General features: G+C 51.1%; 1 long non-coding RNA gene across 1 annotated transcript; it reads left to right on the top strand.

The window, feature by feature from the left end:
* The first annotated feature begins 764 nt into the window (after positions 1–764).
* On the top strand, positions 765–3281 carry LOC144735779 (uncharacterized). Its single transcript, XR_013588688.1, has 4 exons — positions 765–1129; positions 1772–1864; positions 1979–2131; positions 2238–3281. It is a non-coding gene; the product is annotated as an uncharacterized LOC144735779 (long non-coding RNA).
* Positions 3282–8601: the final 5320 nt, after the last annotated feature.

An 8601-nucleotide genomic window follows, 5' to 3' on the forward strand; every position in this document is an offset into this window, starting at 1 on the left:
GTCTCTGTCCCTCTGTCTCTCGCTCTGTCTCTGTCTCTCTCTGTGTCTCACTGTCTTTCTGTCTCTGTCTCTCTGTCTCTGTCCCTCTGTCTCTCTCTGTCCCTCTGTCTCTCTCTCTCTCTCTCTCGCCCCCGTGCGGAGAGGCCACACCTAGTGGTCGCTCCTGCTCCACCAGGTGAGCGGACAGAGGCCTGGGCTCAGGTGAGAGCCTGTGCCTGGCCTGAAAGGGAGAGTCATCGTTCTTTTCGTTTCCCTTTCTCGCTAAGACCTGCGGTTACTGCTGCCTTTCCACCATGGCGCAATATCCAAGGCTCGAGTGTCTTTCGCGAAGGAACGGTTTAATCTGCTATCCACCGCCCGAGATCACAGCCGACATCGTCGCTGCTGCTGTGGCCACGTGTGTGGGCCATGCGGGCATCCTCACCGCCCAAAGGCAAGATCGAGGTGTGGTGGTGTACGTGACCCAGGAGAGTATGGTGGCGCGCCTGGTAGAGACGGGGCTCGACGTCGGGGAAGGGCTGTTTGTGCAGTGCACCCCGCTCTCGTCGCCCGCCATCAGGGTGATGCTCTCAGGTGCGCCGCCATTTCTCAAGGGCACCGAACTGCGCCGAGATCTACAGCGCTTCGGCACAGTGATCTCGAATATAATTATGCTGCCTTTGAGGTCGAAAGACCCAAAGCTAGCACACGTTTTGTCGCTGCAGCGTCAAACGTTTATGATCTTAAAGGAAGGCAACACGGAATTGGATGTGAACTTCACAGGGCCGGCCCGAGGCATAAGCGAACTAAGCGGCTGCTTGGGGCCCCCTGGCCACCAGGGGGCCCCCGAATCGTTTTTTTTTACAATTAAATAACTTAAACAAGTGATATAAATGAATTAATGAATGAATGAATAAATGATTCAAGACAAGAAAATTCTGTCGACAACTGCTGCTTTGTCACGGCTCACGGATGTCACGGCTCATTGACAATTCGCGTGGGCGCGGGCGCGGGCGCGGGCAGGTGCGCGCAATTGTACGTCACGATAATAAATACGCCTAAGCCATGTCACAAAAAAGGACGTATCCCTCTGGTGCCGAAAAAAGAAAAAAGAAAAGGACCGAGGAGGAGAAAAAAGAGCGAGATAAAGGTATGTTTGCATTATTATTTACAGTATGTTTTGTGCAGCAGCAGCACAAATTGTGCTCACGTCACTTGAGGAAGCAGCTAGCTAGTCATGACTCATGATATTTTTATAAGCCATAAAAGTGGTAATATAACGCACCAGAGCTAAATCCCCGCCACAACAGTGAAATGTTATTAATATACATTTATCTAGGTAGTAGGTGTGTATTTCACGTTGATAGATATCGGTTTAAGTTGGAGAAAACAGCGATGACAAGCTTAGCTAGCATTGCTGTTTGTGTTGAAGTGAATATTCCAGCTTCATAGGCAAAGCACGTGCGGTCTCTGCTTTAAGATCTTTGGCAAGCGATGGTATTGATCTTTATGAGAAAATATACCAAAGCCATGTTAGGTGGGGAGACTTCTGTAATGAAAATAGACTTCAATTTTATTAATATGGTGGCAACTGATGTAGCAGTGCTATCCTCATATTTATAGGCTGCAGTAGATCACCATGTTAATTTTTCACCATACTGCAATTATGCCTCATTTGCCAATAGAATATGAATTGTTAGGTGTGGTGTGGAATTGCTTAGTAATGATGGAAAAATAAACTCATTCTGCTCGATCAACTATGCATTTATGCAATGCTATTTTTTTTTTCCAGGAACACTGTTGAAGTACTTTGGAGCACAACCAATTTTACCTGCCCCTACTGACATATCGAGTGTCAGAGCCTCCACAGCTGATGATACAGCAGGTGAGGTTTTTCTTGATGGCAAATGGTTACATAGCCTGTTAATATGACATGACACATTTAGCTTTTTATTTATTTATGTATTTATTTGTTTGTTTGTTTATTTTATCATTGCAGGTTCATCCACTGCAGAGTTACAAGCGACTGAAAGCGAGGAGCAGTTACAAGCGACTGAAAGCGAGGAGCAGTTACAAGCGACTGAAAGCGAGGAGCAGTTACAAGCACTTACATTCACTGATACATCGGTTTCAACCTCAGCCAGCATGACAGGTCAGTTAATCTAAAAGTTTTTGTTTTGTGTTGGCTTTACTATAAAATATTCTGTGTTATGTTATTTTATAATTCTATTTTTTATTTTTATCTAATGTCCCTACAGGTCCTTCTACATCTCCACCCACTGCAATAGATTTCCCATCTACTCCCTCAACAAGCTCCAGCTATCAAGATAGATCAACAGCTCCTCCAATTGACCCAGTTGAATGGTCAGCATTCCTGTCAGACTCAGAAAGGACTGATCTGGTAAGAAGAGGGCCAGTGCCAATAAGTGACACCTTTACCTTCCCCAAGAAATCAGATGGACGAAGCTTTCACTACCACTACACATACAGACAGTTAGTTAATGGGGAAAAAATCAAGCGAAGCTGGCTAATTTATTCAAAGCAAAAAGATGCGGTTTACTGCTTCTGTTGCAAATTATTCACAAGAAAGTCCACAAAACTGTCAACAGAGGGACAGCGTGATTGGGTAAATGTAGGTGCTTTGCTGAAACAGCATGAGAATAGTCAAGATCATTGCAGTAATATGGTGAAGTGGAAAGACTTTGCCCTCCGTCTTTCTAAGCAGAAGACTATTGATGCAACAGAAATGGCCCTTTTGGAGGCAGAAAGAAATCGTTGGAGAGATGTTCTCATTCGTTTGATTAGTATCATTCAGTCTTTGGCGGAGAGGAATCTTGCACTCAGGGGGTCTGTCGATACTTTGCATCAGGCCAACAATGGGAACTTCCTTAAAGAGGTGGAACTGATGGCAAAATTTGACCCGGTGTTAAAAGACCACATCAGACGAATTGATAGTGGAATGCAGCACAACACGTACCTGGGTAAGACTATCCAGAATGAGCTGATAGAGTGTGTCAGTGACAAAATAATTGAGGTAATGGTGGCAGAAATCAAGGACTGCAAATATTATTCAATTATTTTAGACTGTACACCTGATGTTAGTCACCATGAACAAATGTCTGTTGTGGTGCGCACAGTCACTCTGGGCAAAACACCAGAAATAAAAGAGCACTTTTTAGGATTTCTGATAGCTCCAGAATCCACTGGCCTGGGTTTGTCCAATCTAATCCTTAACAGGCTTGAGGAATTGAACATCCCTTTTCAGGATTGTCGGGGGCAGTCCTATGACAATGGGGCTAATATGAAGGGAAAAAACAAAGGTGTGCAGGCTAGGCTATTAGTTAAGAATCCAAGAGCTTTTTATGTGCCTTGCAGTTCTCATACACTAAATCTGACCGTTTCAGATGCGGCTAAAGCATCAACGGATGCTTCTTGTTTTTTTGGAAATGTGGAGAAGCTGTACAATTTGTTCGCTGGGTCCACTCAAAGGTGGGCCATCTTACGGAAGTTTGTTGACATCACCCTCAAGTCCTGGAGTGAGACACGCTGGGAAAGCCGGATAAAAAGTATTGAAGCTTTGCGCTACCAGTCAGAGAAGGTGAGGGAAGCCCTGCTAGAACTGAGAAGTAAAGCGACTGACCCTGTAGTGGCTGTTGAAGCCAACTCCCTTGCGGAAGAGATAGGTTCATTTAGGTTTCAGATTTGTTGTGTTGTCTGGTGTGACATTTTGTCTAAAATTAACATCACGAGCAAGCTTCTACAGTCAACCAACATGCAGCTTGATGTAGCGGTTAACCTTGTAAAAAAGAACAAAGGCGAACTTATCAGTTACCGAAAAACAGGCTTCTGTGATGCACAGACATCTGCTAAAGAAATTTGTGAGCGGATGAACACAGAAGCAGTGCTGAAAGAGAAGCGATTGCGTTCTACAAAAAGGCACTTTGCCTATGAGGCTGCAGATGAGCCGATAGTGGACGCTATGAAGAGGCTGGAAGTGTCATTTTTTAATGCTGTAGTGGACCGTAGTATTCTGTCATTGGAGGATAGATTTAAGTCTCTAAGTGAGGTTAAAGAGAACTTTGGAGTGCTGCTCAATTTTAGGGAGCTAGATCAAAAGGTCCGGAGGGAACAATGTGAGCTTCTTGGGGAAAAACTCTCTTGTGGAGAGGAGGCTGATATTGATGGTAGCGCACTGGCAGTAGAGATAGAGAGTCTTCCTGAACTTCCCCAAACTATGATGACTGCCTTTGAGCTTCTCACATACCTCTCACAAAATGAGATGTGTGAGCTTTACCCAAATCTTTGGGTAGCTCTCAGGATAGCCTGCACTCTGCCTGTGTCAGTTGCCTCAGCAGAGAGGAGCTTTTCCAAGCTCAAATTGATAAAAACATATTTGAGATCAAAACATTCTATTTTTGATTAGATTAATGTTTGTCTATTTTGGTTTTATTTAAAAGATTGCACATTTAATGCACATTTGCAAATAATTTATTTAATATGTTTTTTGTGACCGTTTGTATTCAGAAGTTTTAATAAAAGAGTGAAGTATTTTAAGTGTTGTTTTTATTTTTTATTAATACATAACCTCACTGTATTCGTTTATAATATTCGCTATAACATTATAGTGTGACATTTGTGTCAATAATCTTCTAGCACAGATGAGTCTGCGTGGTGGGAGGGGGGCCCCCAAATCAAATTCTGCTTAGGGCCCCCAAGAGGCTCGGGCCGGCACTGGAACTTCAAGTACACCATTGATGGTCACGTCTATACCGTGTATGCCTCCACGGCCGCGCCGAAGTGCTACGGGTGTGGTGGTGTCGGACACACCCGAAAACACTGCACGGCAAACAAACAAGAAAGGGGAAAAGCAGCTCCGCCTGCGCAGACAGCAGCAGCAGAAGTGCGGGAGCAGCAGAAGCAGCAGCAGGCGTCGCCGCCGCCGCTGCAGCAGCAGCAGCAGGCGCCGCCACCGCGGCAGCAGCAGCAGCAGACCCCCACCGACTCTGCTGATGGTCACGCGCAGCCAATGACTGACGGCGGGGAAAAGGGTTTCACCGCCGTTGAGTCGAGAAAGCGGAAGGCGAGAGGAGGCAATGGGGGGGGGGGGGCGCGGTGGCACCTTTCCAAAACGCGTGGCCGCCGCCGCCGCCGAGAAAGACAACAGCGACAGTGACGAACGGGACAACCGCCCGAACGCAACAGCAGGGCGCGGCGGTGAGGCCGAGCCACAGGGTGAGGTGATCGTCATTGACGAGGCCCACCGGCCGGTTGATGCCGAGGCAGAGGGGCGACCACCAGACCCGGACTCAGCTGCCCCGGAAGGGGGGGGGGTGCTGGAAGCCACCGATGAGCCTGCCGATGACACGGCGCTCGGGGGTGACGACCAGCTCACCTCCTCACCCGACCAGGTGAGGGAGGCAGAGGCCGCAGAGGGGAGCCGGCCCGAGTTGGAAGACACCTCCGATCGGCACGGTGCGTTGGAAGAGGTAACCACCGAGCCTCACACAAGCGTGCCGGGAGACTCAGACGACGGAGGGTCGGAGTTAGAGATAGAAGACAACTTGAGTGAGGGGAGCTACTCACATGTTAAGAAGAAACGAGAGTACACACCCGGCAAGATTGTCGAATTCCTCCGAACTAGTTACAAGAAGCGGGGGGTCGACATCGGAGATTATTTCCCCGATGCGCAGGCCTTCTTGAAGGTCGCGCAGACAATCATCAGCGACATGGAAAAGCACAAATGCACCCCGCAGGAAGGCAATCGGCTGAGGGGTTTCATGCAGAAAGCAAGAAAAGGGAGCATGTCCCAACCGGAGTGCCCCCCCGCTGATGCTGTTGCTGAAGCCGACGCCTAAAGCCATGGCTTCCTCAGGTGTAAGGATCGCGAGTTTAAACTGCAACGGAGCTCGAAGCGATCAGAGGTGGCACCGCATCTGCAGCTTCATTAGCGAGCAGAAAGCGGATGTGACGTTTCTGCAAGAAACGCACCTTGACGCAACTCTGCAGGGCCAGCGCCAGCACCTCTTGGGCAGTCAGACCTTTTTCAGTCACGGAGAAGACAACCGCGCTGGTGTTGCAATTGTGTTTAGTCCAAAGTTTCTCCCGGAAGGCGTGGCCTTCAGAGAGATCCAAAAAGGCCATCTGATATCTGTAGACTTCGTGTTAAACAACACGAGGCTACGGTGTTTCAACGTTTATGCGCCGAGTAAGACCAGTGAGAGGAAACGCTTTTTCTCCGGCACACTGCGGAATGCCTTGGAGGCAGGCAGTGCGGACGGGGTGCTCACGGTCGTGGGGGGAGATATGAACTGCACCCTCGACCCGGCTCTCGACCGCAATAGTGCTGAGCCCCACCCGGAATCCGCACGGCCATTAGCCGACATGGTGCAGCAACTGGGTTTGCTCGACACGTGGCGACTGCAACACCCAGGCCAGAGGCAATACACTTGGTGCCGCGCGGGCCTGCAGGGGAGGATGAGCCTCGCCAGGCTGGACCGGCTGTACATCAGTGCGGACAGCGCTAACCGGCTCGGGGGCAGCAACATCACCCCATCCGGTTTCTCTGACCACCACCTGGTCTCAGCACTGCTGCGAGTCCCCAGGGAGAGGCGTCGCTGCCCCTACTGGAAACTCGACGTGCAGCTGCTTGAGGACGAAAATTTCACGGAGGCATTCAGGGCCTGTTGGTCACACTGGGCAGCAACTAGGAGCAGTTTCAGCTCTGGTCAGAGATGGTGGGAACACACTAAAGCGCAAATTAGGGCCCTCTGTCTACAGCTTTCGAGCCAGCACGCCGCCGCCAAGGAGGAGACGGTGAAACACCTGGCGAGCGAGCTGCTGCTGCTCGAGGCTGAGATGGGCTCGGCCCAGGACGCGCACAACAACGAGGGCGAGGTGCTGCTGGAGAAGCGGCGACTTTTTAGGGCCGTCACGGACCAACAGGCACATAGTTCGTTTGTGCACAAAAAGGTGCAACACCTGGCACAGACGGACTCTCCCTCAAAGTATTTCTTTAGGCTAGGCAATAGACCCTCGAGCAATGAGAACAACATTTCAGGGTTGCTTACCCCAGAGGGGAAGACAGCAACTGCCGAGGGGGAAATTGCTAGGATCGCGAAGGACTTCTATTCACACCTGTTCAAGGCTGAGCACGTACAGGACGAGGCAGTTGAAGAACTACTAGCTGCGGGCCCTACTCTGGGGGACGCGGAGAGAGACAAACTGGAAAGCCCTGTCACCCTGGAGGAGCTGCACACTGCCATGAAAGGTCTGGCAGCTGGCAAATCCCCAGGGATCGATGGGCTGCCAGTTGAGTTCTACGAGACCTTCTGGGATGTACTCGGCCCTTGCCTGCTGGGGCTGCTGGAGGAGAGCCTGCGGGACGGGGAACTCCCGCAGAGCTGCAGGAGGGCGGTGGTCACCCTGTTGCCTAAGAAGGGGGACCTGCGTCGCATAGAAAACTGGCGGCCCGTCTCCCTCCTGTGCGCCGACTATAAAATATTCGCCAAGGCGCTGGCAAACCGCCTCAAAGAGGTGGTGGGTCAGCTCGTGCAACCCGAGCAGGCGTATTGCATCCCCGGCCGCTGCATCTATGACAACATCGGCACGGTCAGGGATGTGATCTCCCTCGCCGATATGCACGACATGGATGCAGGTCTCCTATTCATGGACCAGGAGAAGGCGTTCGACAGGGTAAGCCACGAGTACCTGAGAAGACTGCTCCTCTCCTTAGGGTTCGGCCAGAACTTCACGGCACTCGTGCACCTCCTATATACGGGCATATCCAGCCTCATAAAAATCAATCAAAGGCTGGGCTGCCCTGTTCCCGTGACAAGAGGAGTCAGGCAGGGGTGCCCTCTCTCGGGGCTCCTCTACACCCTGTCCCTTGAGCCGCTCTTGCGACGCCTGAGAAACACCTTGTCCGGGTTCGTGGTCCCGGGGCCGGAGAATGCAGTCATAAAGCTCTCCGCATATGCGGACGACGTATGCGCCGTGATCAACGACGCGCAGGACGTCGCTGCACTCTGCCGGGCGGTGGAGGTCTATGAAAAGGCCTCCTGCGCCAAAGTCAACTGGCGGAAGTGTGAGGCGTTATGGATGGGGTCACAAGGTGCAGTGAGTTCCGTGCTCCTCCCAGGCGGAGTCACCTGGCAGGGTGAGGGCGTGAAGTATCTCGGAGTGTACCTAGGGAAGCCCCAAGTCGTTCACAAAAACTGGACCGAGATGAGCGACGTATTTGATGCTAAACTGAGAGCGTGGGCACATCTTGCCCCACAAATGTCCTTCAGGGGGAGAGTGCTCATAGGGAATAACCTGGCAGCCTCGGTGCTGTGGCACAGAGCCAAGGCCCTCCAACCCCCGGGCTGGTTACTCACGAGGGCGAACAGGTCGCTTGCCCACTTTGTCTGGAACGGCAAGCACTGGATGAGGCCAGGGGTCCTCTGCCTGCCGGTGGGTGAGGGCGGCCAGGGCCTGGTAGACGTCACCGCTCGAGTGATGAGCTTCAGGCTCCAGGCCGTGAGAAACTTGCTATATGAGCAAGAAGAGCTGCCCCGGACGTCGCTGGCCCTCGCCCTGCTGAGAAATGCGGGCGGGCGGCTGGGATATGGGAGGGAGCTCTTC

The sequence above is a fragment of the Lampetra planeri genome, chromosome 57 (genome assembly GCF_965212315.1).
Source record: "Lampetra planeri chromosome 57, kcLamPlan1.2.h2, whole genome shotgun sequence".
NCBI classification, from domain to species: Eukaryota; Metazoa; Chordata; class Hyperoartia; order Petromyzontiformes; family Petromyzontidae; genus Lampetra; species Lampetra planeri.